The 23608-nt window shown below is 41.5% G+C and overlaps 1 long non-coding RNA gene across 1 annotated transcript; it reads right to left on the reverse strand.

Annotated features, from left to right (window-relative positions):
- Positions 1 to 8496: 8496 nt before the first annotated feature.
- On the reverse strand, positions 8497 to 11726 carry LOC106128312 (uncharacterized). Its single transcript, XR_001228438.1, has 3 exons — positions 11599 to 11726; positions 9254 to 9414; positions 8497 to 9093 (listed from the first exon to the last, which is right to left on the reverse strand). It is a non-coding gene; the product is annotated as an uncharacterized LOC106128312 (long non-coding RNA).
- Between the last annotated feature and the right edge of the window lie 11882 nt (positions 11727 to 23608).

Raw genomic sequence — 23608 nt, forward strand, 5'->3', positions numbered from 1 at the left:
TTAGTATTATAAGATATCACAATTTGAACGAACAATGAGAAGGATTACAAGGAATCCGTTCATAAAAAAATTCTTTTACAAGTTACGTACACGGAACAGTATTTACTATTATACACACGTACAATAAATATATTTACTATTAATTTTTTTTTAAGTAAAAACATCGTGATTCCTGAATAAACATTAGGGTAAATTAGTAAAATGCCTCTCAAGTGAACATTTGCTCAACAATCCACATTATTGTAACATTATACGACTATCTCTCTCGTCCGCCCAACAAAACGCCAAGATTTATTTTTTGAATATTCAAATGTAAATATATTTTTAAAACCTACATGTGAGTGCGCACTGATTAATGTATATTAGCTTTTGTTTGTACTTCGTTGTGTGTCGTGTACTCTATTATTTACTGGTCCAACCCACCGCTACCGCCACCGGCACCGCCACCGGCCGCCCGGGACGCGCCCTGAGCGACCCCTAATATTTCAATTCTCACCGGATATCTTTGTTTATGCCGACAATATTAAAATTATACAAAACGTATTTGTTATGTTTTCTTATCTTGCATAAGATTGGTGAAATACAAGGTAAAGTGAACAGACATGTTGTGACAGTGTGTCACAGGAAGGACGTGAGATCGTGGAAATAGAGCGTGCCGGTGTCCTTGCAATAGCTGCTCGGAGCTCAAGGAGAGATCACGTTGTCTCCTATAATTGTGATCACGTACCGTATAATAATGTTCCTTAGTATTATTAATAAATCATCTGGAACTAAAATATCTGCTGAAAGTTGCCTACATTCAGTTCAGCATAAACGGAATATGATGTCGTGTCGACACAAGCTTATTGTAACAAGCTATCATTCACTTTTTATGCAAGTTGTAATAGTAACGACTCAGTTAAAAGCTCGCGTCTCCGTTCCGTTGCCTTGAGTTAATTTTAATGCGCTAATAACATTTTATGAATACTTACATACATGTCTCTGGCGGTTTGTGTGTGTGTGTGTGTGTGTCATATAACATGTATGGTGGAAGTCTTCACTCCATTGTTGGTACATACAGCGGCGCCGCTCCCGCTCCCTCTCCCGCTCCCGCTCCCTCTCCCTCTCCCTCGCATTGTTTCACATACAAGTTGAGTAACACATCTACAAGCTCACTTGTTTTCATCTCTCTTCACTATAATTGATTAATCCATACATTAGAATACAATATGAAACATTTATAAGTAATTTTCATTAATAATCTCAGACACGAAGTAAGAACAATACAAAAAAGGAGTTTACGATGTTTTTTACGATCATAAGGAGAAAGCTTTCAGAAATTATAATAACACACAGAAAGTATCGTCGTACGCGTATGGAAATTTTGTTAATGTAAAAAACCATGTTTTGGAGGTGAGAGAATTCGGTTGAAAAGTGACAAAAACAACGATAACCATCGATTTGTCAAGACTTTTTGTTGTGCCGTCTTGTACAATGTATTAATTACAAAGTTACTTCAGTAACGTGCTGCTGGTGGTGGTGGTGGTGGTGGGGGGAGACGAGGGCTGATGTAATTCTATACTAATGTGTAGCAAACATTTGGCACATCTCACTGTCCTACTGTACGTGTAAAGTTCCATTGTTCGCGTAATGTATCCACAAATATTTATTATATTTCTGAAAATATCATGAATTATATAAATGCATCATCAGAGCAAGGTTGTGTTATCAATGTTTACCAGATAAAGTTTATGAATCAGAAACTCAAGTGTCTCTTCAAAGTTTAAATTGTAAAAACTAACCAAGGCATCGTATGTGCCAAACCAAGCCATATGTTAAAATTTGTTCAAAGGACAAATATAAATATAACATACAAACTTATCCTAGTAACTGCAGGAGAGACATCCTTCGCGTTGCACAGCACAAAAAATACGACAAAAAATGTTGGCAGCCGAAAACAATTTAATGGCTAAAGTAATCAGTGCAGTTGTGGAGAGATGTCACCTTCCCCCCCCCCCCCCCGTCACCCCCGACACCGCCTGCCCCCCATCGCCACTGCAAGTCTGAAATGTTAATGAAGGAGAATACAGCAATTTTATTTCCGTAACTAATTAGAATATTTATCGTTAGAGATACGAATTCCATATTTATTTCAAGTTTAATTTTTGAAAACCGGCTGCTTTCATTGTTCATATAAATATTGAGAGAGAGTTAAAAATAAAATTTTACCTCCATTTGTTCAATAAACTAGGAGCCACGTAATTGCACAAATACCAAAGTGGGGGCGAGCGCTCGCCCGACAGATGCCGCCGCGCCGTACCGCTGCAATGGAATTTACAATCATTATTAAAAATATTAGAACTTAAATAGAACGTAAAGTATGTGTCGAAGTGGAATTTGAATTTCCTTAAGCGAGTTAATCCTTACACGTGGATATTGTATTATATAAAGATATAATACATTTCTAAGTAACAAGTAAGATATCAATTTGACTGATAAACAACAAACAATATGATTGCGAAATACAAGTGAAGTGAAGCGTCTGCCGCAGACGTGTATCACAGCAGACACAGCTCGTGCAAACAAAACCGACCTCTCCGCCATTTCAATAAACCATTGAATACTTGAAGCTTACATTAATTTACCTTGAAATCGTCTTACGTATCAATTAACATGGTTTTGTTAAAGATTCAAACAATAATAAATATGTAAAGCAAGAATTTTGTTTGCGCTTCAAAGTATACAGTCGCTACAGTATGTAGAGCGGAGCAGCTTCACCAGAGATATGAGCACGTGCGTCAATGGCCTGCCTCCGCCGCCGCCGCGATGACGGCCCGACTTCTTGATGCTCTTATTTTACGACGACAATAAACCGATCTGTTAATTTAGTTTTTATGTTTCTTTTCGCGCCTCACACCGCGTTTAATTGACGAGTTACTTTTTCCTCTCCGAATTTTACTACATTTGGGACAAAGGGATTTGAATAATCACAGAACACTGCTACTGCGTAGAAATATATAAATACAGTAGATGTTCTTATGATAACGTATATTGTTGACACATCAACATAAATCTTCTTTATCATCGACTTACGTAAGCATTTTGCCTGCTTTATTTATTGTAATGTATTGTCACAATAGCAAGACGCATTAAAGTGACATCGCTCTGATAAGTCCGGCGGCATTTTAAGAGAGACTGTTTTGTGACTGTTGTTGTAACAGGAAGTAAATAATATGTTTGTATGTAGGGGGTGTGCATTGGCGGCGACCTACCTACTTATATGACGGTACCATCGTGACCGCCTGTAACCAAAACGGCTTAATCGGCTTTACAGGATGTGGTGAGATGGTTATTCGATTCCTGTTATTCACGGATGTATATTTGGTTTAGAGGTAAAGTCGGGCTTCTGCTGTTTACATTGAATATTAAATTAACGGACGATCAGATCCAGATGAAAAAGGATAATATAACGGAGAGATCATGTAATTATGAAATCTTTACCTAGTTGTTACTATTGGGCACTTTCGATTAACTACTTTTTTTATTTTTTATCGATTTATAATATAATATTATATATAAAAGTCAACCGCAATAGCGACACTATCGCTAATATATCTTTGTGAATCAGTGTCGGTGTCGGTGTCGGTGTCGGTGTCGGTGTCGGTGTCGGTGTCGGTGTCGGTGTCGGTATCGGTATCGGTGTCGGGCGTCGGTGTCGGTGAGAGCGCGGGGAATACGATTTAATTTGTTTTCCAATAACTGCATTAATAAAATCTATATCAGCTTCTCGCAATTTCAACTCGCAACCATTTTAAATTGCGGAGAGAATTGCTTTGTTATTGTTAGCGGAGGCGAGGCTTATAGCATTTGTTTTACGTTTATCGCACGCCATCCAACGCCGAAATCGATCTCCGGCCGGATTTGCGCTACTTGCAACAACCATAAGCATTCCAAGGTTAAGTGTAACACCCATATGCCGTCCCGAGTTGCTTCCCGCCCAGAACCTAGTTATCATTAATAATACTGACATCGACAAAAGTCATGTGCACTTATATTAACTTATTTTGTTTTAATAAATGTTATTTAAAATAAGTACTTTTCATCGGATTTAAAATGTTAATATAAAATTATGTTATGCTTATAGTAAGAACTAGCGCCAGCTTCACGTACTCGGTTAGAAGCGCCATTTACAAGTAGTTTAAATATTCAAGCGGAGTAACGCAGCTTATTTAATATATTATCGGCGCGGACTTCGCACTTGCTCTTATAATAATAAATTTAGGCTATCGAGTGGCTGAGTCAAACACTCGAGACTAATTCTCATATCTAGGACTGATTCAGAACTGAGTAATGTGTGCTGTGGCCGCGGCCGCAGGGCAGGCGCGCGACACGCGCAGGGTGGGACACGCGCAGGCCGCATAATCTCCAAAACCAACGCAATGCCACGTGATGACGAGACACGCCATAGAAGTCCGCACTAACCGACATGAAAAAAAACTGCAAACTTTTACGAACTCTGGAAGACATTTTAAAAGTGGTTAAAGAAAATTGCATGATCCTGTTTAGTAAATAATTTTCTAAATGTTATAAACCTTGATTTAGTACATACTATTTTTGTTCATAAACAGTGTCCCACTCCCGGCGCCGCCATCTCCTTGGTGATCCTCACTCGCGGTCGGAATTAAATAACTAAAAAGTAACATGTAACATTTAAGCAATCCATTAGCTTATTTAACAAATTTCATTTGTACTATAAATTACAATAATTGCGTCTTTATCACTTTAATCATAAAACTAATATTGAATTTGAATATTGGAAAAAAGCCAGCAGTCGGTTTATACAAAACTAAACCATTGCTAACATAAATATCGCTTTTTACTTTTGATCATATAAGAAGTTACAATATTTCTTATTCCATTTTTTTACATTTCCTTTAGTACAGATAATATTATCATGACGTCAGAACCGTGCCTGTGAATACAACAGTCTCGCGGGAAATCCGATCTCAAGCTAAATACAAATATAAGTAAATATTATCGCACTACAACTTACATAAGAATTTATTTTGAAGAAGCGAGTATTTTCCTTAGAATTTTGCTTTTACTATAACAAATACTATTAGTATTAGTACTGAGACAAAATATAGTTGCAGATGGACGGAGTTCACATGTGAGCCTCGTTCCCACGGGGAAGTGACAACTGCAAATACAAACACTCAAAGCTGCAACTAATGATGTCGACGGCGCCACTGGCCGCGTCCGCTGCGCCTGCCGCGCCGCGCTCAGTTTGCGACCACCCTTATCATTCATGTCCCTTGACTGCCGTCTGCACACTGAGGACATCGGCCACACTGTACCCTTTTTTTTAACCCTGACTTTTATTATAACCGACAGACTGTCGCCCGCCACTCCGTACGCGCGGTATTAAAAAAAAACTTATTTCGTAGTCTATGTATTCTTCCACACTATGTTTTAGATACCATTAAACAAACATCTGTCTATCCATCCATCCATAAAACATTCTCATTTATAGTATTTGTAAGATGTCCTCTGCTAGGTCAGATAATCAAGTCACGTCGGGCGCGCTAACTCACTTTAGTCATTCGGACAGTCTTTGCCGCGACTCAGTCCCGATATAGTCGCTAAGTAAACCCAAGCATTAATAGCTCATAAACCGTCGCCCACATAATTACAACTCCGCGATAACGCAATAGAGTTGTGGATTGGTAACACGTAGCTGTGGTGAGGTGCACTCGCTCGCCGCTCGTTGCACTTCTGCGAGCGTTGCTATGCCCTTAGCTTCACTGTGCCCTACTCTCCGTCGCCGCCTCACCGCCGCGCCGCATATCTCAATCCGACACCAACACTTCACTTGTAAGTCGTTGGTATACTCCTACACATACTTATTAACAAAAGTGTTAAAGATTAATACGATATCCATTGAAGGCACAACATGTTTAACTGAACTGCATAAGAAACACGCATGATTAAAGACATTATCAATTTTGTACTTGAAGTGCATAGCTTACAGCTTTCTGACAGATGTGTTCTTGTTTCCCAAACTGTAGTAAATACAGTTTGTGAGGTCGAGGCAGGACAGCAACCCGCCGCCGCCGGCAAAATCTCAGCAGCGAGCGTACCCACACAAAGCTAGTCTGTGTCCTTAATAGATCGTCTCTTTGACTATTCAAATGCTTTATACTTGTTTGAGCGTATGTATTTGGTTATAGTTATATGATGAGGGAGCCTTGCGCAGCGGCTGAATGTAGTGTTGGGCAGGCCACGGCTTCTGGTACGCAGATAAACCTGACCACGCGACTCGCACGCGGCGCACACGCGGCGCAGTACATTTAGACGTCAACGAGGCGAGACCTTTAATTAAAACCTTCTGAATTGTTACATTCAAACATTTTTAAATAATTCTAAATATTAAATTTTAATTTTAGAACAGACTTAAATAAAGTGTTTTTCTAAACCGTACGGCCTTGTTAACAGTGGAATTGTCTCCCCTGAGCCTAGTGCCTAATGTGTTGTGCCTAGTACGTAGTATTCGAGCGCGCACACGGGAGCGTCTCATGAGAGCCTTGTATCGTGGAATGCGTCACGTTGTATTAGAGCGAAGAAGAGCTCCTAGGATTTTTTATTTTATTCAACATTACTACGTTACAATAACATACAACATATAATTGACATACAACCTCGCTGGTGAAGTAACAACTCCATTACTAAATATACGTATACGTAGAGTAAAGGATTGTGATAAAACACGTAGCTTCACATTTTATTTGTTGTTAAATAATAGCATGAATGTTATCTACATGTTTATTTGTAAATAAATTTAGTCAGATTTACGAAAATAAAGCATAAGTTAAATGTATTAACCACGTGTTCTATTCGCCGGCCAAATTGTGGAAATAAACTGCTCCATCAGTTTACGTCCGTATTTTATTGTCCTGTTGTGGCGCATCTGACACAAGCCCTGCCATATCCTATCGCAACAGGAATTTGGCAACACTTCAAGTTAAAAGGATTTCATAATTCGTGCAACGTTGTAGGTACGTTGAAGGTATATTTGGATCGCAGAAGGATTACGTTTATGCCTGCCGAGCTACTTGCAACACGTAACAAACTACATACTAATTTTATCGATCAATCGTTCACCAAAACTTTCCGTTGATGTAAACATGTCGGCTCTGTTTTTGTGTTAACTATGACGTGCAGAGAGCCGTGATTGCTACTTAGCGTTGGCGATCGTGTTTGTTTGAATCTGCGTATCTTCACACTTATAGGAAACAGGTGTTTTACATTTTCTCGTGCGATGAAATTTACTAATAATCAATGAAGCCGGTGCCGGCTATCTAATTACCTCTCCCTTTGTTAAAGTGAGAATATCAGCTTCAAAACAATTTTATCAAATGCGGCAACAGAAAGAATGAGTAAAAGAAAGATATTTATAGTATAAGTTCTGCTAGAGTAGTATTGAGGTTTGCTGAGATATGATCAGCGCAAACAAACAAACAATCAAACAAAGGCAGTTGCCGGCAGATCGACGCCACGGCCACAGCCGTGCTGAATCTTGATTCAGGAATTATTCAGCCAATTGAGGCTTGTTAAAGTGCATTCAATCCAATCTGTCGCAAACAGATTTCATTTGTTGACGAGCGGCCACGTTTATTGACAATGAAGGTGCAAAGCCGTTTCGCCTCAGTTCCTATTAGATCTGTACTTAAGTACATCTACAACGACCGTAATTCATAAATAATGAACGCGAGACCTTACCTTGTATCTTTGATTAACCTATAAGACAATTAATAAACATAATAAAAATCCCATAGATTTAGCTTAAATTGTAATCACAAACTGTGCATCACATTTCTGTCACTTCTTTTTTACCTTCCCTATGATTTGTATGTTTAGTGTATGTGTAGAGACGGAAGTGAGACAGTCCTCGCTTGTCAAGACATTAGGGCCATACTGCTCCGTAGAATTCTCAAGTGACGCAACGCTGCCGCAGGCAGTCTACTAGGAGGTGAGGAGAAAGCGTTAAATAATATGTTGCAATAGCGAGCGGCCCGCAATATTGAAGAAAACGTGCAAACGAGTGTGGTAAGCAGGTTTGTGAGGACCACACAAAGTGGAAATCCGCAATTTTGACCAGTCATCTGGGTCATGTGACTTACTTTTATAAATTTCTGTTTTAATATCGAAGCCAGGCCTCATCCGGCATGTTTATGTAACTAGTATTATTAATGTGTTACGGTGGTTTGGGTGCGATCTTTATTTGTTTACTAAGCTATTTCCTGTTGAGTTCTCGCAAGCAGGCAGCCAGGCCGAGCCGGCCACGTCGGCACCGCAGTCGGGCGGCTTACGTTGGCCGTGCATCCAAGCCAAGTCTTATTGGTCATACGGCTAGTGTCAGCGACCGGCTTCGGATCAGCTCAAGCTCACATAATTTATTATTAGATACATAATTTTTTTATCCAGCCGCACCGCACCGCACCGCACCGCACCGCACCGCACCGCACCGCACCGCCTCACACCTCACACGCCACAGAGCACGAGGTCGCCGTCCCATCGTCGACATCATCATTCAAACACGCCGAATGTTTCACTCTGACTCGATTGCTATTTTATTGATAATGAAACATTCCATTGCACACATGTCTTGTTAGTTTGGGCTTTAATATGATTTTGTTTGACTTCGTATAATATTATAATTTTTTTTTTAATTTCAGATGCATCGGGACAGAGCGGGGACTGTACTGTGCAATCGCGCCGCGTGATGTGTTGTTAATGTATATCTATAATAAACATACGATCATCTTCTTGCATAAAATCCACTTCGTCTAATTGTTGACCAGATTATTACACTTATAAAATTATTCATTTTTAGTACAATTTATACAAAGTAGTAGTTATTCATTCATTGCAGGCGCCCGCCTCGCTTTTAAAGATCAATAAAATCGTATTAAAATAATTTTTATGTGTATGTCGGGAATGTATGTACAAAAGAAGCGTGGCGTGAGAGGGGCGTCCCGGGCTTCGGCGTCCGGCGTCCGGCGTCCGGCATCCCGACGTCCCGGCGGCAGGTTACGACTCTAAACGACGATCTCGCTGTAAATAAATATAAAATGAATATTTACGCCCAGCCTAATGACGCACGTATAAATACAGATCTCATTGGACGTTTTAACAACATCTATTTGTAGCTCAAACTTCAAAAAAGTATTTCCCTAATGGTAATCATATAAAGTTAATTATTACGCTCTCTCACACTGATAGAAACTAGCGAGCGAGCCACGGCCAGCACCAGAAGAGCAGCAAGCTGCATTCCAGTCGCCTGCCTGCACTCGCCATCCCCACTAGACGCACGGCGCGCGGCGCGCGGCTCAGCTCTGACCTGGTCCGTTGCACATCGCACAACGAACTCTGCGACTGCTAATAGAAATACAATGTCGAGTTACTTCGATGACTACTACCTTACTTCTATCGCTCCACAATATCTTTGCATTCCGCTCCTATTTAATGCCAATTAAAATGTTCAATGAAACATGTCGTTCCCTTATAGGGCGGAACGGTCGACTCGCTGCGTTTTTGTGAGTGAGATACATGGCCGGCCTTGTAGGGGAAGTCAGACTCGATATGTGCGGGTGCGGGTTGCGCGGTGCGGGGTGCGAAGTGCGGGGGGAGGCTCGGATGCCTGACACATGATAGCGCTCACCTTACCGGGACTTCAGCAGAACTATAATAAAAGTATTTTATAGGAAACGAGCAGGCGGTTCGCCTTGTGTGCAGTAATCGATACGGTATCATTGTAGATGACGACACGACCACAAGTATCACAATACGAGTATATATCATAAATTGCAATAAGTAATATTGCATCGTCTGCATTGTTAACTCAATTTCAATAAAAAATTAAATGAGATATTTAAACTAATATAACTTGATAATAATGTACACACTCATTGATGTCTGATGGTGAATACTGAGTAATGAGAGCACGACGGTACTGCTGAGGCAGCGACATGCGACATCATGTACAGCGGCGGCAGGGGGTCGCGGGCACGGTGCGGGTACCGTTAGCACAACAGTAGCGCGCGCGGTGACCGTGTCAGCGCTCAGTGCCGCGCTGTGCCGCACTGTGCCGCGCCGCTGCCTCGGATAACCATACACCACTCTTAATGTCCTTGCCACCAGAACACAACTGTACCATTTGCTATTATTTCTCTTACCGTTAACATATTATTTACGAACATTAACAACAAATATATTTAGATCAGCTTAGTCGAGCTGAACTGTCAACGAACCGTAGCTAGAGTATATTCCTGACAATCTATCTTAGCGACTGTTACGACTGTTTGTCGTCTATCCTTATTAGTAAGTGTTGGCATACCGGTAGCCGTGCTCGTCCGCTCCGCGCTCGGCTGCACTGCACTGACCATAATGAACAACATTAATTAGTAATCGCCTCGCAAGGTAAAAAATTCTCAGGCAAAATTCCGAGAATGCCAGATCTTTTTCTTCAGTTGCGGCCTTTGTACTCGTATTATAAAGTTTAGAAGCGGCAGCTCGGTTCCATGGAACGCTACAAAATACTTTGTAACACTTTATTCTATAATTCCCAGAAATAACTGTTGTGTATTACTAAAACTAAAATATCTTAGTATTTTTCAATGGTGTGATTACAAAGAAGCAGGGTTTGTTTAACGTCCTACTCTAGTTTCAACACGGTTACAGTAAACAGTTGCCCCGCAAACGATCAACGATTTCTAAACGGCGCACGAAAGATGTTCCATGCGGAGGGAAACAGATATCTGTATATATTTTTATTATAATATTATTTTTATGAATTTAAGGTAATTGTTTATTTATGATCTGTGTAGGTTTACGCAACAAGAAGATAACATAGTTTCTACTGTGTCGCTTGTGTCGCTTGTGTCGCTTGTGCCGCTTGTGTCGCTTGTGCCGCTTGTGTCGCTTGTGTCGCTTGTGTCGCTTGTGCCGCTTGTGTCGCTTGTGTCGCTTGTGTCGCTTGTGTCGCTTGTGTCGCTTGTGTCGCTTGTGTCGCTTGTGCCGCTTGTGTCGCTTGTGTCGCTTGTGTCGCTATGAAAGGGGCGGCAATGTGGAGCGCGTGCTTGTCGTCGGCTATACTTGTATGAGTTTGAGGATGCGCACATACAAGACGAACCCCAGATTTGTTTTTAACTTAAACTATGTGGATCGAAAATACTGGCACAGCTACACTGAGCTGGTCGATGGCACCTTCTTGCACTACATCAAATTTACAATGTCTCAATAAATATCGAGATATCTGTAGTTTAAATATAACTGTGATGTCATCACCAGATAACCTACAGCTGTCATCAGGGCCGACGCGGGGAGCGGGCGGGGGCGGGGGCGCGGCCAGATTAGGGCACTTGGTATGCACCCTCCCTTATCTCATTGAACCCGCAAGAGGGCCATTGTTATACGGCCGAGCCGCGCCGCGCTATTATGCGCCGAGTCCCGAAATCAATTCCCAACCGAATCATAATGTAAATAGATTATTCTAATTGCATTTGATTAAAAACTTTATATCATGTATTTAATAACGGTAATCATATTATTACAATGTACATGAGTATTCAGCTGATGATGCCGGCAGTGCGTCAGGTGCGGCCTCTGGTGGCAGCCGCCCTCGCTGATCACTTCCTGGTGCGGCTGTACTCCGGCGCCGGCGCGCTGCAGCAACACGCGGCTCGCGGCGCGCGGCGCGCCTGCAAATGACTGCACTTACTGCGCCGCACCGGAACACATTAAATCCATGTTGTTTATGCAAATGCATTTATATTCATTGCAATCAACATTGTAATTGGCGCAATCTGATCGCATACGAATTATCCTGTGTATATAAATAGTTCGTCATTCATCTCTCAATGAATATCGATGTACTCACGGTGCTCGATACTAACCTTCTGTTGTCCGATCATTAGTACGCTGTGTAGGGAAGCAGAGGCGGCCTCATGATAATTCATTACACAAGTGCATACTAAATTACACATTAATCTGTATGTAACATTAGTTTCATTCTTTTCTCGGAAACAATAATCCTACATCCCCCCCGGCCACGCCCCACTGCAGAGACGAGTCATAGTAGACAACAAAACAATTTGTATTGTTCTTGCAGCTCTAGTGTTGTTAATTATGCATTCTCTATGTAATGCATGCAGCAGAGCATAAACGTTCATCGCAATATCACCATTCAAATGGAATCTGCGGCGATTGTCATAATGCAATAATATGCAGCGCAGCGGCACAGTGTAGCCGAATGCAGCGTGCTGTGTGTGCAGCGTGCAGCGTGCAGCGTGCAGCGTGCAGCGTGCATCATATCTACGTAAATATTCAGTAAGACTGCAGGCTGCAAACAACAGCATATTGTGGAAATTGTTATTCTGATAAAGTAAACATATTTTTATACAGAATTTAATAAACTGTATAACAAGTACCTACAAATAAATATAAATTAAAAATAACTTGTATTTTTATCTATAACTTTGTTTTTTATCGCCTCCTTTTGGCACAAGAATTATTATGCTGAATGAACGATGTCAACTCTTCCTCCTTTCACATTGTTTGTATTCTTAGTGCAGTTATCTCTTGAGGGTTTCTTTTGCAGACACAATAAGGCAGAGTATAATTAAATTCAGTTAAGGAACATGTGATCATTATCATGCCTGATTAGATGCGAGCAATTAAACCGATTTATAGTTTAAAGTGAGTTAAAAGAGCGTCGGAGGCGTAGAGGTTAAGCACTTGACTCGTATTATATAAGTTCGATACACGCTATGTACCAATGTGTTTTTTCGATTTTTAAAATACAAAAAATATGTGTTGAAGTGAACTTGTCCGCACCGGGCCAGAGTGGTTGCCTAAGGCTTAGTTACGCCAACATAGCTTACTGTGGAGAGCCCCACCCCACCCTCTGAAGACGGGCATGGGCTACACCACCTCGATATTGTCAATGTAAGCCTAGCGTGGTGACGGAATGCGTCTGCCACACTCGTAGTATGTAAATGAATCTGTTCTCAGCTCTGCGTCACGATACTTTCACTTTGATACATTCAACAAAATTAGTGATAAGGATTAAGTGGTTATGTACATAAGTAACATGTTCATTTTAGTTAAATCAAATAAACTACAAACTAGTTACTAGTACAAAGAAGGCATATACGGAATAAAACAAAAATGTCGCAACCCGCGTCACCGCTGCAGCTGCCGGGTGCCCTTGATTCATGAGAAAGTTAGTATTGAGCTTGTTGAAATGCGCATTTAAAATACCGTCACTGCATCAATGTTATCGCTAAATTGATGTCCTGTGCTCAGTCTGATAATGAAATCGACCCGCGGGAGTTTGATTTTAAATTGAAATCGTGTCCGCACCGCTAAGGGCGCTGCTGTGAATACAGTTTAGTCTAACGCTCAACAAATGTTGACCTTTCAAATAGATACACATGCGATTACAAAGAGAATATGTACTTTTGTGCAGTTGCCATGGAGTACCTATAATAAAAATATATTTGTGAAGTATCCCGCGGAGTACTTTAATGTCAACTTGGCCGGGGAGAGACGTGTCCTTGCTGTTTCACTTGTATCCAGCATTCTGTATCTGTATTCAATGCATATTGGTTATGAAATTTTTGTTTTACCTCGTGTGGCTTCTTACTTGTAATTTGCTGAAGCATGAAATGTTAGTTAATCATAAATTTCGAGTATGTTGCAACCTTTTAACCTGTAAAATTGTTTATATTGTATGTAGGTAACAAAACACGTAAAATAATAATTGCATAACAAAGCATTCGACTCGAGTTTGCATCGAACTGAATTATAATGTAGTCACATCGTGATAGAGTGATGTTTGTCAATAATTATTATACAATTATAATATATGAGCATTTTCTAAATACTTTATCGCACGTAATGATTGTCTGACAATCGGTAAATAATCTTATTTTTGGTCCATTCACTTCTGGTACAAACTAAATGTATTTTAATTCCAGTTGATGATCTGGCGCTTTACTCTCCTTTATTATGTTAAACATACATCTGTTGCGTGACTACACGATGTTTTACTCAGAAAGGCAACATTGCAGATCGAGTCGCGGCATTTTGAGCGTGCCGTGTGGAAGTGTGTGCCTGCCGGCCGTCACGTCCGGGCCCCGACGGCCGCTGTGACGTCACCGCACACAACACTCGTCTCTCCACCACAGGCATAGATAAAATTCACTAAATTATGTGTTTCGAGTCGAGAGTCGAGTCTCTAGTCTCTAGTCTCGTGTCGGCCGTGTCACTGATAACGGCCACAAGACGTTGCCTTCCGACGCGACGCACACAATTACGGCCGCTGTGTGGAATGTTCCTGATTACAATACCATTATACACTTTTTGATAATTATAGTAAATGTTCCGAAAGGAGTCCTCGTGACGGTAAATCTGTACGAATTGTAATATTACTACAACTATTTCACGACACAAAGAATAAGAGCTTTTTCTTTCTTTATTACGAACGGCGCGAACGTACACTTTACCATTTAAAGTAGGTAATATCTACGTTTGGTAGGTATTTAAATATAAATTAAGCAATTGATTGAGTTACGGCGTTGAAATTCCACGGGCGACAACTTTGGCAAGATTATTGTTGACCAGTAGAGCGCATTGAGCCGGCGCGGCGGGGCCACTTGGAAGTACCTGCCTGCCTCGTGTCGTGTTCAATGGTATTTAAGAAATGTGGCTTGGCTTGTGCGGAGAGCGGAGTGCCTCTGCGATACTGCACTATCTATCATTTTCTTTAGTTTCACTCCTTTCAACACAAGCAAATATAACAAATGTTGGTATTTAATTTGCACCGCAGTTCAGCAACCGACCGCTAATATCTCCGCGTATTCAACACTCCGGAAGTAACAGCTCGAATATTATTGATTTATAATGTTTATACTGTCGCCTCGCGACATGGAATTAATTACGTAAAGTGTAACAACATACAAGCAGACACCAGCTTTTTAATGTTTGTCTATATTTTTTTTTATCGAGAAGTGTCTGCGCGGCGGTTCATGTTTATCCGTTGCTTCCGCAGAAAGCTGGCGACAATGGAATTAGTGCGATTCTTTGAAAGGTACAACAGTGTGGCCATTTTCTCGGTAAACACCAGTTTGAATAGCACAGTTGTGCTATACACTAACATCTGTTTTCAAAATTATAATACGTCATTACAAATAAAGACCCCGAGATCGAGGTCCTGTGACAGAAGTACCTATGCCGAACCTGTTTGACAGAAAATATACAATGAAGTAGGTACATATGTTCATGCGCCCACACGCCCACACGCCACACGATACCGCTATTATAATAATTATGGGCTATGAGAGTTTGTGCTCGCATTCGGTGTGACAGTGTAGGTACTGGAAGTTACGAACTAACGGATGTTTTCATTGGCACGCTGTTGAAATATCTTCTTACTTGGAAAATAAACTTGTTGGCCCGCGTGAGCAAAATCGGTAATGTTTATGTTCCCGACGAATTGTTCACTTCGTCAGTTTATAATCTCACTATCCATACTTTTAAATATCGGTGGATTGTCAAGTAATGGAGTCATTAAAAATTCAATGCGTTATCGACAGTCGAAGTTAAAATTAACTACAAAATATAGGTTAATGAGTAAACACTGCATTGGCTCTAGGTGCAATAAAACTAGGAAAAACATCATATGATTTACTCGTGTTTTATAGATGTGTGTGCGGTGGCGGCGGCACTTCCTGTACTCTGCCACTGGCCAGCAATTAATGTACTGCTACATACACTCCCACACACTTTTACATACTTAACGAACAAACCGCATAAAATAGTTCAACGTCTGTATTTTCCGGGACGTAGGCAATTAACTACTCTTGGTCTTGAGCCAATTTCGAAAAAAACCCGCCGCAAACTGGATTTAACGACGCCTCTACTTATACTAATCAAAGCGGCCGTAAAAAGCGGCAAAGATACGCAACATGTAGCCACTAGTCATCTGGTATCGGACTCGTGAGTCGTTACCGTTGAGCTGTTGTGGACGTACAGTGTACCAGCGCGGCGCCGGCGGTCAGAGGCGGCCCGACACTACCCGCCGCCGCCAGATGCCGCGCGAACATATTATAGATCAGATAAAAGGCAATTTAGAAAACATTATCGTCTATAAATCTACTCGAGTTATAACTGATTTACAGCTGCACTCTATTTATAATGCGGCAACAATACATACATACATTTATACTTGCACATTATGGATGTTATTAAATGAAAAAACAAGTCATCTTACACAAGAGACGGTACATTTAATTTACATGTATGTATGTATGTATGTATGTATGTATGTATAGGTAACTTGAGATGGCAATGTAGTTAAACATCACCCTCAAAGATCGCTCCCTCAGGAACAAATTCAAGCGTACAAAACGGCAGGCCAAATGACAGAGCGCGGGGTGGAGGAGGGGAGGCGGAGGAGGGGAGGCCACTGTGCGTTACACTTCCGATCAATTCGATGAAATTACCATTTATAAAGCAGTTCGTTACATATATATATTATTCTTTTGTCATTTGTGCAATAATAAATATGCAAAATAATATTGATTTGTTTTGATTTGACGCATACTATGGTCATTCATATTAATCACAATTTTATTTTAGTATATTTGAATTTGTATCTCTTGTTTTTATTTAGCTGATGATTGTGAACTCCCATTCAATATCTAACCCGAGTATGTGTTAATTAATACATCTAACATAACATTTAAAGCAATTGTGACAATCATTTAAGTAAGTGCTGAAACCTTACAACAGTTAAGAGAAGCCACGTAACTTTTGCAAATCATTATACACACGAGATTGTGCCAACTTGTGTTGCGACACATTAACAGTAATGACATCAATAAACACACACAATCTTTTTCATCAGGATGCTGATTTTCATTTGCGACATACGAGCCGGTATAGTAATTAAAAATATACGACAGAGAATGGCCCAGTGAAGGCACAGAGCGCAGCAGAAGCGGTCAGCCGGTCAAGTGGTCGAATGTTCGGCCAGTCGGGCGGCCATTAGCGCGCTCGTTAACCAGTTGAGTGCTGCAGCTGGTACGACATGCAGCACACTTCTGCCTGCACCGCCCCGCCTGTCTAATGCAAACTTCTTATGTCGTCTTCAGACCATTTTCAAACTTATAGCTTTAAAGAAATAGCACTATAGGTATTTGGTAAATCATTAGTTATATGTCTTACAATAAATCATAATGAGTTCACAACAATGACATTATGATGGCGGCAATAATGATGTCTTGCTGAACGTCGTACATTAATGACTTCCTCGCGCTAGTACATTCTTACTTATTACCTACAAGAATGTTCGCTTGTCAATGTATGGGTGCTAGCAGTGTGGTAGCGGCGTAAACCAGTTTCTCTCAGGGCCCGCCTGGCCTGCCTTGCGCTTGCCGCTTGCCGCTTGCCGCCTGCCGCCTGCCGCCTGCTGCCTGCTGCCTGCTGCCTGCTGCCTGCTGCCAGTCACCTGTCTAGCGGTAGCGAGTAATTACAATCGCATCGCCCACTTGTATCACTTGTTGAGTAAAACCAACAAACAAATGGAAAATCTCAAATGATTTGATGACAATGGCGTGTAAAGCGCTGCGAACCCTTCGTTAGCGAATACTACGTCCACGCCCCGCGCTCCTCCCCCCATAACGCACGCTTTAATCGTGGGGTGTTTTAAAGATACCCTAGAAAATAAAGGAGTTCCGCAGCCGGCTATTGTGTTACGATCCAACATCGCAGGGAAGGGGACAGCACAAGGAATATATTGTGCAGAAAATTTAAGTAGCCGCGTCGGGATCGAGTTACATGTAGGTACCTACGAAATAATTGTTCCAATATATTGTACAGTACTTACAATGTTGGATAAGAAGTAGTTTGTTGATATGTCGAGAGTAGCAGCAGCACCAGTGTCTACTACTGATTACTAAGGATGCATTTTGTGAGGGACATTCTGTTATAGTCATGTCATAACATAAATATTTACAACTTAGACTACAAAGGACAACCTTTGTTAGAGCTATCTGTCAGAGGTTCATTTAGAAGCGCAGTTATCGTCGGACTATTGTTAACGGTCAAATATATAAATATCCTTGCTGACGTCTTTCGCCTCAACTATAGTTATTATTAAACATATGTTAGGAATCTTATGACTCACCCAATACTGATAATCGAATATGAATAATTCATTTGCGAGAAAATCGTAAGTAAATAAGGTCGAATATCTAGCGAACGCAAATGGGTTGCGCGGCGGCGGCCATCGACCCCGACCGATCCGCAACTTCGGCTGCTTAGCGTCTATCTGCGATGCCGCTTACGTGGAAAAGCTGGACAGAAAGATATAAACCGGCTTCGGCACTGATCGCCCCAGCCGGCCGCACAGCACGGGCCCCCGACGCAGCGTCATGCGCGAATAAACTTCAATACTCAGCCTTGAACGATGTTCAATGAATGACTACAGATCAAAACAGGAAAAAGAAACATAATACATGAACAGGTTTAAATAACATCGGTGAAGGCGCGCAGCTGCAATAGCTTTGTTGCGATCGCATGAACGCGGCGTGCGAGCGTCGACTTCGCGTCGGGTCGTCTGCGAGCAAGGCCGAGCAAGGCACATCGCCGCGGCGCAACTACCTTCAGTGAAACTGGATTCCCTCTTGTAAATTATCTTTCTATCCTCTTTTAATTCCCTTCTCTTTTCTTACTGTTTGTGTCGCTTGTTCAAAGACAGACAAGACGGAGGTCGCGGCTCACGGCTAGTTTTGTACGTACCTATTCTATTCTAGTTACTACATTGTTACTGTAAATATCGTAGAATATTGTATTTTATAAATGTTATTACTATAATAGAAACATTAGCGGAAATTTATTCGAACGAGAAAAACTATTTTTTACTATGTTTTTACATAATTACTAGCTGTCGCCCGCTACTCCGTCCGCGCGGAATTAAAAGTAGATGTTGGCCGATTCTCAGACTCAGACTATGCTCACAAAACTTTATGAGAATCGGTCAAGCCGTTTTGGAGGAGTATGGGAACGAAAATTGTGACACGAGAATTTTATATATAAGATATTATATATTATTATATATAATTTTTTATATTGTTTTTTCGAATTTCCTTCTTCTTTCTCCATAATTATACATAATATTTGTTTTTCTCGAATTAAATGTGAAAAACTTACCGCCTGAGCTCGTCCGCGCACGAATGTCTCCTCTCAAATATTTGCCTATTTAATGAGATACATCAATTGTAAATATTATTTGATTGAAATTCGAAATTCTAGTGAAACACATTTAAGATGTATATACATGTTGTATTTAATTGTTTATAAAATGTTTCCTATAGAAATATATCATAGAAATACATACAGTCCAGTCCGTCTATAAATATTCAATCAAGTCTATGTTTATAACATCAAAACAATAAGTGTCACTCAATGGATTGAATTTGTCGACTCCACATGACCATGTATCGTACATACTGTATGTAACATACATTGGTCTACTGCATCTGATGAGAACAAACAAGCACTAAGACCGTGCAGTATCACGTGTTTATTGAATATGTTCAAATGAGTTTGCGGCTGAGTTCGCCTCCGTTATTTAAAATCTTACCTGACGTGTGTTTACTGCGCGCCTCGTTTACCGCACTCGAATCTTCTAATAGATGTTTTCCAGAGAATTTCGCGAGAATTAACTTTGCTATCGTTTACTTATTTATTGTCTTATTACGCAAAGTGCGCTATAAATCTAGTAAAGTAATGCGCCTTAAGTAAATATTTAAGGTAATACATTGTCGGTGGTTCGTCTGTGTTTTGTATTGGAGAACACTCGCCGACAACACCGAGTGTCGGCGAGTGGGAGGTGAGCGATGTCGATGGCGAGGCAGCCACGATTTACCTACTTATGTACCTAGCCTACCATTTAGTTTCACAATGATCGTCACATGAAACACACCTAGTACATTACTGTACAATGATATTATGGAAGCTTTGATGTCACATTTTATGTATCTTGTAACAACAACGCATATTCCCTAACTTTAAATTCTAACGCTCGACTGAAATAACATCAACAGTCTACAGACGTTGTGCATGCATAGTGCATGTACTGTAGATATATAGACGTAGAGGCGTTCTGTCAACGCTCCGCACCGACGTGAGCGAGAGCCACTTACACTGTCGGACTAAGTGGACGCAAACAGCTTTCCCATAGTCGACCAAAATCCGGTCCATTTCCACAGAGCGCGCTTTGAGCTGAGAAGCTCGCGGGGTCGTCGCCCCGTGGGCAGGCGTGCTGGCGGGCAAGCAGGCAGGGCGGCGGACCTGAGGGCCGCTATCACCGCTTGCCGCTTGCCGCTCGCCCCTCGCCGGCCCTCGCGCCATTAATCATCCGCTATCTGCGCAAGACAAGACAACGCCGCACTTGTCGACTGCACAGTAAACACCTCGAGAGCCGGATGTCTGACATCATTAGTGCCAATTATATCTGCAGCCTCACAGAAAGATGTTTGTTATGCATTAAGATAAAGCAGATGACTCATCCGCGCCGCCTTGCACCGCCCGATATCTTATCGACACCCGTTTGATTGATAACATATTATAATACGCTACTCTGTAATTGTTCATCTACTCTAGTGACGCTTCATGTGATGTGAACTTCATTTTCTTGATAACTTGCATAGTATCATTTCATTCCGATTCGTCGTCGCGTCGCATTAATGTTTCCCGTTAACGTTTGGACAACAAAAACATTCCAAAGCATAGTCGAGTATTCTATTTGTTCCGAATGAGAATTTATACGTGAGCTTATGTTGATGAGGCGTGTATTATGAGCACAAGGATACGGTGCTCTCTGCGACGTGCACAACAACGGACGCTGCATCTCACATGCGTCGCACGCGCGCCGCTTCCGCCGGCTGCACTCTGCAACCGCTAATACTTGCACACTTGCTATTTAAGATAACACAACACTGAAAAGGTATTTGTTTAGTTTTTGATTAGCTCGCATCCGAGAAATACGCGGGCGGTAAGAAGCGCTCCGGCGCGCCTCACCACAACACTCGCGATCGCTTCTCTATTGTGCTGCCTCTATATGTATGTATATTCATAAGGCGCTTTGCCCAGTGCCCAACAGACTGACCACTTCTCTGATAGCTGTTTTGTTATTTCAATGAGCTCCAATGGGGCATTATTCATGAGTTATAAGAGCTTTGTAACGTAACCGGAACATCTGGTTATTACATAATGGAATAGAGATTAATTTTATTGTGTTAAAGATAACGGTTCAAAAGTTATGATGTTTACGCTGTCGCACCCCACGTGGACAAGTTACTAATTTCGCATCACCGTACGTACGCGTTAAATCTCTAAAACAATACTACCATGTTCAAGATAATTTCAGTCGCGAGCTCAGACATCTAGTCTCAAATGTATTTATATTATTCATGCATTAGTAAAATATATAATAATTAATCTTAAATTTAATTACGAGCTGAGTATTTTAAGTGACGACTGTCGTAGTAATTTAACTTGTAGGTAAACTTTTGTTAAATAAAACCACCAGAACACGTACAAAAGTTTTGTCTACTTACGGATCGAATCTCTTAATTAAACTTGATGACCAAGTTTTGGTTTGCTTCCTCTATTAATTATAATTGTTTTTTTTTTATATTGTGAAGCAAATTATAATACAGTAAATACTGATAAATCTCAAGGAAGCACCTCCAAAAAGCGAGGTAATTCCTCAACACTTATCACAATAGAATTGTATGTATGTTGGTTTGTCTTTCAATGTAGCTATAAAAATATCGTGATTACTTTTTTTAACTCAAAGCGCGACGAGACGCAATGCTCGCGGCCGCTGGCAAATGTGAACGCAAAAACAACACGCGGTCACTGACCGCAGTCTGAGTCGTTCGCTCCTTGCACTTTATTTTATCTCTGATGCGATGAAGACTCTGCATAGTGTCCATAAGCGACAGGTGTCACGGCGGGGACCGCGCTGTCCGAGCCGACTCGCTGCGGACAACGGTCCAATGCCGCTGCCATCGCATCGTATCGACACAATTACGATGCCAATTGAATGTCAATGAAACATCGGCGACCGTGTCGGTGCCTGCCGGTGGGCGAGCGCCAGCGTGTGACGTCACGTGCCCGCACGCTCAAGGTCGCACGCCGGCCGTGGCTGAATCACCGCACCCGTTTACCCAAATACCTAGATACCTACCTATGTACCTATCTAGTGCTAAACGCACTCATACATACGTATCCTTAGGACACAACTATACAGTGCGACGACTACAACCGAAATTATGTCTGTGTGAGTCTGACAACTTTTGTTGTTGTACCTACCTGTATGGAAAGGGAACATACAGTAACCGGACATCAGCACCATTTTACTAACGGACGGACTCGCGTCCTCGTCCTTGAAAAGTATGTGTGATATGTGACGTAATACATTTTATTTCTGTTCCATGCACGAGCGGAACATAGGATGGTATAGTTAGGTCTTAGTGCTAAGTTTGACCAATAAAGACTTTATGCAGTCCAACACAACAACAACTAACAACTTGCTGCAGCTGTGTGTCCGGGCGTTATAAATAGCAAGCTGTAAAGTAGTGTCCGGGCATGTCAGGCAGCGGGCGGTGCGCTGCTAACGGCGGCCAGCCGGAGTAGACCGCCGACAACCAACGAAATACGAAAAGCAGAGCTGCCGCTGCCGCCGAGCCCGACGAAGTGCAGGTAAACCATGGAGAGGAAATAACAATCCAGCAGCTGAGGAGTGCGCCCGTTGTCCGCTGGCTGCTGACCGCTCTTTGTGCTATCAACGCGTCCGCCGCATGCCGCCTCTAGTAAGTGTGTATCGGGATGCATTTATTGAAATAATGAATCCAAATGTGTGACTACAAATGAAATCAATTGATTAAAATAATGATGAGAGCGAGTGTTTTGTGATCGCTGAATAATGCTTGCTATGCTATAGCAATAAATAAATGAGCTATGATATTTTTCCTTTATCTAATGCAAAACTGGCAACGCTCGACGACGCGACGCGCAGACGCCGACACGACACGCTGCTCATAGACATGTCTGCCGCGAAAGCAATCTCATAGACTTGCTTGTAAAGTAGGGCATCTTTCAACGGATGCAATAAAACTTTGGCCTGAAATGTTACTGCCGCGAGTTCTGACTCTGTTATATACATAGTTACATTACATAAATAACACTACATGTACATTTCATACAATATGTCTTGAGCGTTGTAGCGAGCGTTTAATAAAATATCACAAATGTGATGGTCCTCTCGAGTGGCGGCCACAACCGCAACTAACCAAGAAATTTAATTATATTTAGTGACTAGCATCTCACAGTGGTGTATGTGAACCGTGCTGCTAGTGCCGCTCGCCGACATTATTAAACGCTGGAAAACCGAGAACGCAATGCTGTGGCATCCTTCCGTATTTTTAATAAGAGACCACATTAATTGAATCTGCGAATATTTAAAAACTTAAGGCGATACATCGTCTGAGTCACA

This window comes from Papilio xuthus, unplaced genomic scaffold (assembly GCF_000836235.2).
Source record: "Papilio xuthus unplaced genomic scaffold, Pxut_1.1 DF828780.1, whole genome shotgun sequence".
Taxonomy (NCBI): Eukaryota; Metazoa; Arthropoda; class Insecta; order Lepidoptera; family Papilionidae; genus Papilio; species Papilio xuthus.